We start from the raw sequence: 8,054 nt of genomic DNA, 5'->3' as shown, positions 1-8,054 counted from the left end.
ACTTAAAGATAGGAATAAACTTTGTTAGCTAATAAATTCATAAATGTTGATCTTTTTCAAATCCTATGTTTCTTTTATTCTTTTATAGTTTAAACCTACTTTAAATATTTAATATGCATTCAATTTACTTTGGATTATAGAACTGTTAGGAAATGGCCTAAGTAGATATTTCCTGTACAAAACAGTAAAGCTCTCATTTTTATTTGGATCTACCTAGAGGCAAATACGGATTTTCTTAAATGGCTTGCACTTTATATTTTTTGAGTTACCAAGAAATAGATATACAGGACGGTACTAGTGTATTTATTCTTTTTATTTCTAGACTTTGACTTTTTAATCACTGAGAGTATTTATCATTGTTTTGTTAATGTTAGCAACTCCTCGCTAGTAGATTATAGACTGTGTGCAGGGCCAATTTATAACCATGTTCAGCTGCTTTATTATACTTCTGGGGATTTCATTTGCATTGGTCCTAAGAAAAAGGATGAATTACCTCATGGCAAGCTGTACAAATAAAACCTTTATAGTCATTTACATAAGGCAGAATCCTGGGGAAATTAAGTCATCAAACAGCATATGGTCTTGGAATTTTGCAGAGCTGAACAGAACCTGCACTGTTGTCACCAACATTGAAATCAAGCCTTCAGAAGACGTGTTTAGTGGTGCAATTCCTATGGAGTTGGATTGTGTATGCAATAAGGAGCTTCAGTACAAACTTTATTACTAAAATTTAATAAATATAATTGATTTTGCTGAATCTACAGAGAGGCATTCTTCAGTGTACAAAATATTAGACTTTTTAATGGATATTTTAAAATTATTTTCTAAAGAGACATTGTCATTATTTATAATATAAAAAGAGTCAAAATGAAAACTGGATTAGTGACTCTGAATTGCCTTATGATTTTAAGAATTATTTTTACAAATTCTGAAATTTTAAAATTCTAAGCAATATATAATTTTAGAGTACTTGAATTCTATTGGTGAATGGAAATTTCCGTTTTTTATTCAAAATGTGTTTTAGTAGAGTTTTAGAGCTACAAATACTTAGTTCCTTTGTTGTTTATAGATACTTAGATGATATTGTAAAAACTAATAGCATTTATAATTAAAGAGTATTTGATTTCTTTGATCTGAAATGAGTCATTAGATAAGTTTCAAATTATCATTTAAAAAGAGAGATTTACTTTCATTTTAATTCAATATTAACTAGTTTGCTATTTTTTTTTTACTTTTTGTTTTTGTAACCAGTATCTGTAAATTCCCATAAAAGTGACATATTTGTTTTGATATTAAAGCAAATCATACTTTTTCTTCCATTCAAAAGATTTAAGTGAAGCAGGACATGTGCTTTAGAAGTGAAGCAAGGATATGTGAAACTAAATACATAGGCAAAACAAAGCAAAAGACTCATGTAACTGGAGGTTTACCTCACACCTGCTAGTTCCTGAATAACCATTCAGAGACTTAATGTTTATTACAAGCTGTTTGACCTATTAGCTCAGACTTATTATTTTTTAGCTCTTACAACTTAAATTAACCTGTTTCTATTCATTTATATTTTACCACAAGGCTTGTGGCTTGCTACCACACATCTTGCTTCTCTAGGAACGTCTGGAATCTCTCAGATTCTGCTTCATCTTTACCTGTATCTGTTTGAATTTCTTGCCTAGTTATAGTCTGCCCAATTATCTTCAGCTTATAGGCCTACAATATCTGACAAATTTCTCAGTAAAGCATGAAATTTGAAGAACTGTACAACATATTTTGAAAAAGTTCATCAGATATTTTTTTCTGTGTCTTATGAATGTCTGACAGTTTCTTCTGTGAAGCAGGAACCTGAAGGACCATCTTATCTTGTGTTGACAAAGTTTCTTGGTAATTTTCCTCTGGAAACTGCATGCCCACTTTATAGAGCATACTGTCAAGCAGTCCAGCCAAGAGCAGAGGCTTGCCCAAATAGTTAACCTTGCCACATTGAAAGCAAACTCTACGAGGAGTTTCTTTGACATCTATCATTCTCTTTGAAGTGCTGCCAGAAAGGGAAGTGTCACAGTGCTGAGAGAAATCTAACTTCCTAAAATATTTTGAATGCTATATTCTGTAGGTCTGTGAAGTATTTGAAAATTACCTATTCGTCTGAAATATATTTTTGGATAGCTAGAAAACTAACTAGCATAACTATAAGTTTGAACAATTATAGATGACTCTTAATTTGTATTTCTTTATATATTATATTTTTAAATAATCTGTATAAACATAACATCTTAAATGAGAGTAGAAATTTACAAACAGTATGTAACCAAATTGACCTCAAACTTGTATCAATAAACAAAAATCTATTCCAATGTGAAGTTTTTTGAGATTTGACAGTTGTTTTTTGAATTAAAGAAGATTTGATAATCTACCTTTTATCATTTCTATATCATATCTGTAGAAGGCCGCAGCCACATTCTCCATTATCAAGATGGCGCTGACATCCGGCTTCACCACCAGGTGAACGCACATGTGCTCGGTAATTTCCCACTGAGTCCCCGCCTACTCCCGAGGCATCACCTGGGACTGGGAACAATGGACCTATCCAAGAGTGACACGTCCAAAGCAGGGTCTGTTTCCTTTATAAGGGATGGGTTCCATCTTATCTGGGTCTCCGCCATGTTGGCTGATGCCCGCTCTCCCAAGGGGCATTAAAGCTTTACTGCAGAAGTATCCTATGTGTACCGCGTGGTTCTTGCTGGCGAGACGGTAGCGCGGGACATCTGGTGCCGAAACCCGGGAAGAAGAAGAAAAAGAAGAACTTTGCACCACCGGAGACCCCTTGGACACAAGGAGGATTCAGAACTGCAGGAATGCGTGCTCAGAGAGGTACATTCTAAAGTACAGAGAGCATATCAGAAACTGAGCAGCAGTGGGAGGTTGTGCGCGCACCCAGATAAGTTAAAAAATGACCCTCCGGTAAAGAATGGGGGAGACAGAAAAGAAAATAAGTTAAAAAGGACCCTCCGGTAAAGAATGGGGGAGACAGAAAAAAAGAAAAAATAAGTTAAAAAGGACCTCCCGGTGATTTTGGGAGAGTGGAGATGGGGGAGAAGGCTGATTTGCAGGGTCGAAGGCTTTGTGTTGTGTTGTTCGTGTTGTTTTTTGTGTACTGGATAGGAGAAAGATATTTAAACTTAGAAACTGCTAAGGATATGATGTTTTGGGAAAGAGGTTCTGTTTTCGTCTCCACAGAAAAGGAGAGCCTAAGGGTGTACTTGGGATTTACGTGGTTTGAATCACCGAGACCTCCTGAAATGTTGTAATGTATACCCCTAAAATGCAGCGGCCCAATAACAGCAGGAAGCAGCCAAAGAGACTAAACGACGCCCAAATTCCCTTAAAGATTAAATGAGGTCCTTTCAAGCCTGCTTCTCTGAGTTCAGCTTTGCTCCGTACACCGGTTTGGGCGCGGAGTGGGTGCAGCTGGGGCTGGAGGGCGGCTGGAGCAGAGCTTTGCTCTGTGGCTATGGTGGGGAGCACGTTGCGCCGGCTCAATTGGTGCGGCTCGGTTGGTGCCTGGCCTGGAGGATGTCACAGCGGTGCCACAGGCAGCCGGGCCAGAAGGCTTACAATGTACCTAAAACTGTGCTGGTCTCTGAGGGTAAAATGGCTCTGATTCCATTTGGCTATGCTAAACGATGCTAACTTCAGGCAGGGCTGGTCGTATTTATCATAATAAAAGCGCAATTAAGGTTTAAATGCAGTAAACAGGCAGTACCGTATTACATCTACATAGTGCGACTTAAGTTTTTAAGAACTGCTTAACATTTTAAAGAACTCAAGTCCTCCTGAAAGATTGCTGTGTATACGCTTGGCTTGTCTGGTGTTTCAGGATCCGCAGGGAGGTGGATGCGAAGGGCCCTTGGATTTCGGGGTGATTGGGTTTACAGCCGCTTTTGCTGTGGCACAGGTGTTGAGAGTTGGCTAGTAGAGTAGCGGCCCTGTTCGCCGCCTCTCCCATTGGCCCCTTGAGCCGCAGGCTCTGGCGCGGACCTTGAGTTATTGCCGGCCTGTGCAGCCTTGGTCTGGGTGTCGGCTCCCGCCACACTCCGCCACCAACACAGCCTCAGACCTCAGAGAACGAGGCTAGCCCCGCGGGGAAGGCAGGGGCGCCTGGGGGTGGAGCCGCCACTTCCTGGCCTGGGACAGGCGGAGCCGCACAGTGGGACACAGGGAGCTGCGCAGCGAGCAGGCCCAGGGCCGCACACAGCCCTTGGATGACGGGCGGGCTCTGGAGCCCGAGGCCACCGTACCAGCAAGAAATACGGGAGCCAATAAATCTTAAATCTAATATCAACAAACAGGGCCTGGGTTTTTCCTAGGCGCCACTGGGGCAACACGGCCCATACCGTAAAAAACAGAGATCCCCATATGGGTTCCCCAATGGCCACGTCATCTTAGGACTCCAGGCTGGAAACAGGAAAACGGTTTTCTCATATTTTTAAAACAATAATCTCATCTGTGCCAGATTTAAAATGGTTTAATTCTAAGGCCTACTATAATGACACAGACAAACAAGATTGCTCTTTAGAACAGAGACCTATAGGTCTCTAAGTTCAAGACCAGCCTACTTCCAGTACTGACTGTGCTAAATTTTTACACTGAGTTTTTTAATACTCTTAAATGTTATTTTGGGAAAAGAGTTTATGTTTTTTTTTCTAAAAATGCTACTATTCATGCTGTGGATTCATCTGTCCAGAGGCCTGAGGACAAAGCCTCTGCCATGGAGCTATCTGGCCTGATTGCTGCGGAGCTGGCGGGTTCCTGAGGGATGGTCCAGCTCCTGCCCTTGGTCTGTCAGTTATTGCTATGTTGTTGTTGTACATTGCAATGTTGTTGTTGCTATGCCATTGCTATGCTGCTAGATTTCCCCTTGTTTTGTCAGTTATTGCTTGCTATCAGTTTCCCTTATCCTGTCAGTTATTTCTGCTAAACACTATGGGTATCTTCAAGACAGGTTACAAAATGCCATGGTTATTTAAATTAAAAATTGGATAAATATCTATTTAAACAAAAAGGGGGGGAATAATAAAGGAACTGCCCCCGATGCCAAGAATGGCCATCGCCATGGCTCTGTTCACCATAAATTTTTTAAATCTGGATGATAATGGCCAAAATGCTGCAACACGACATTGTTCGGATCCGCAGCGGCCCAAAGATTTGGTTAAGTGGAAGGATGTGCTTTCTAATGAATGGAAAGGCCCGGATCCCATCTTATTGAGATCCAGGGGAGCTGTTTGTGTCTTCCCACAGGATCAAGAAAGCCCATTCTGGCTGCCAGAGCGATTGACCCAAACAGTGAAGAGTGATCCACAACACACGGATTCGCCTGAGGACCTGGCTGCTGTTCCTCCTGCCATTTTGAGGATGGATGACAGAGCACCGATGGAGGACACTCTCAGCTTTCCCGAAGCTGTTACCAGTCAGCCATAGGATGGCGGTGTTTCCTCGACTTTTTACAACCAATATGACTCTGGGCCCCCTCCCCCTACCGTCCTAGAGATGATTTATAAGCTTGGCCATAGGATTACAGTCCTGGGTCGTATCTTTCTTCCCCTACTTCAAAGAATGGGTGGGGGTGGAAATGTTTTGGAACAGTCCTATGCTATGGATTAGTGTTTCTCCTCTGGATGGTCTGCTGACTCAAATCCCAAAATCGTAGGGACAAAGTGGTTATTGCACAAGCGCTGGCTGCCCTGGAACAGGGGCCTCTACTGATATGTGGCTATCTATGTTAAAGCAGTAAGGTTTAAGCCAACCAGCTCCTGCACCCCTAGGACTGTGGTCCATTGCACAGGGTGGAGTGCTTGGCTTAGCTAGCCCTGAAGGTTGTTGAGCTGAAGAGCATCGCACAGAGAATGGCCCTCTCTGAGAGATAAGTCGCTTTGCTTAAGGGTTTCCTGCCGTATATTCCCTTTCCCAGAAAATTGGCAGAGGGCAGGCTGGATAGGTTCCAGGTGTCATGAGCCTAGGGACAGATTCCGTGCAAGCCCATTTTAATGTTTTCATTTTGGGAAGTGCGACCTCTATCTTTACCTTCCTAGGGAGTTGCCTTTCTGCAAAGAAGTAAAATTAGGGGGAGATGTAGAAGGCCGCAGCCACATTCTCCATTATCAAGATGGCGCTGACATCCGGCTTCACCACCAGGTGAACGCACATGTGCTCGGTAATTTCCCACTGAGTCCCCGCCTACTCCCGAGGCATCACCTGGGACTGGGAACAATGGACCTATCCAAGAGTGACACGTCCAAAGCAGGGTCTGTTTCCTTTATAAGGGATGGGTTCCATCTTATCTGGGTCTCCGCCATGTTGGCTGATGCCCGCTCTCCCAAGGGGCATTAAAGCTTTACTGCAGAAGTATCCTATGTGTACCGCGTGGTTCTTGCTGGCGAGACGGTAGCGCGGGACACATATCCTTTTTTTTCTTGAGAAAGAGAATGACAAGAGTTGGTGGGCTCTCATTTCCTCAGGTAAGCTGTCTCAGTAGGTATCCCACCATGGTCTTCATCTCTTCGCTTTTATTCTTACTCCTCCCACCCTTCAACTAGACTTTGAGAACTCAACCCAGTGCTCCTCTGTGGATCTATGCATCTACTTTCATCAGTTACCAGATGAAGTTTTATGATGACATTTAAGATAATCATCAATCCAAGGCCAGTTCAGGCACCCTCTCCACTATTGCTTAGGGCCTTAGTTGGGATCATCATTGTAGATTCCTGGGAATTTCTCTAGTGCTAGGTTTCTTGCTAGCCACATAATGGCTGCATCAAGCAAGGTATTTCTTTTCTTGCTCTCCATCTCTGTTCTTTCCCCATCTCAACCATCATATTCCCTCATGTTCTCCTCAACATTCCCTTCTGACTTCCTTATCCCCTTAGGCCTTCCCTTCTTTCCTAACTCCCATGCTCCTAATTTTCTCAGGGGATCTTGTCCATCATCCTTCCCAGGGGGGAATCTATGTATGCTCTCTTGTAGGGTTCTCCTTGTTACTTAGCTTCTCTGGGGTCATGAATTATAAACTCAGTATCCTTTGCTTTACAGCTAGTATCCATGTATGATTGAATACATATCATGCTCTTCTTTCTGTGTAACTTGATGGCTGGTTTGTTGGGGTTTCTGTCCTGCTTGCTACCCTACAGCCGGCAAGTCCCAAAGAAAAACACACAAAGTCTACATTAGGTTATAAACTGATTGGCCCATTAACTCAGTCTTCTTATTAACTAATTCTTACATCTTACAGTAACCCATAATTCTTGTCTGTGTTAGCCATTTGGCTCAGTACCTTTTCCAGTGGTGCAAGTTACATCTTGCTTCTCTGTGGTCTGGGCAGGAATGGAGGAATGGGCTTTCTTCTTCCTTGCCTTCTCCTGTTCTCATGGCCCCACCTCTACTTCCTGTCTGGTTGACCTGCCTATACTTCCTGCCTGGCCAAACAACTTTTTATTAAAATACATGATTGACAGAATACAGATAATTCTCCAGCACCATTTCTGATTCTGAGCTATGTCACTCAAGATGAATTTTTATAGTTCCATCTAATTTGCCTGCAAATTTCAAGGTGTCATTTATTTTATGACTGAGTAGTACTCCATTGAGTAATTGTACCACATTTTCTTTATTCATTCTTCAGCTGAGGGTTATCTAGATTATTCTCAGGTTCCTGCTATTATAAATAAAACTTCTATAAACATAGTTGAGCAAATATTCTTATAACATAATTGAGTATCCTATGGGTACATACCCAAGAGTGGTTTTGCTGGATTTTGCAGTAGGTTGATTTCCAGTTTTCTGAGAAAGTGCCATGCTGATTTCCAAAGTGGTTGTACAGTTCTGTGCCGACAGTGAGGGGACCACCATAGGGACAAAGTAAGCCCTCTAAATGTGGGTGACAGTTATATGTTGGGGCAGACTGTGGGGCCATTGGTAGTGAGACCAGAATTCATCACTATTGCTTGTGCTGACGTTTTGGAACCCAATCTTTTCTGAAGGATACCTTGCTCCCCCTAGGTATAATG

The 8,054-nt window shown here is 42.1% G+C and overlaps 1 long non-coding RNA gene across 1 annotated transcript; it reads left to right on the top strand.

Annotated features, from left to right (window-relative positions):
• The first annotated feature begins 2,437 nt into the window (after positions 1–2,437).
• Positions 2,438–6,399, top strand: LOC148123561 (uncharacterized). Its single transcript, XR_015739224.1, has 2 exons — positions 2,438–2,865; positions 5,293–6,399. It is a non-coding gene; the product is annotated as an uncharacterized LOC148123561 (long non-coding RNA).
• Positions 6,400–8,054: the final 1,655 nt, after the last annotated feature.

This window comes from Myodes glareolus, chromosome 1, assembly GCF_982192425.1.
Source record: "Myodes glareolus chromosome 1, mMyoGla1.1, whole genome shotgun sequence".
NCBI classification, from domain to species: domain Eukaryota; kingdom Metazoa; phylum Chordata; class Mammalia; order Rodentia; family Cricetidae; genus Myodes; species Myodes glareolus.
This window is presented reverse-complemented; position numbering and strand designations above follow the sequence as displayed.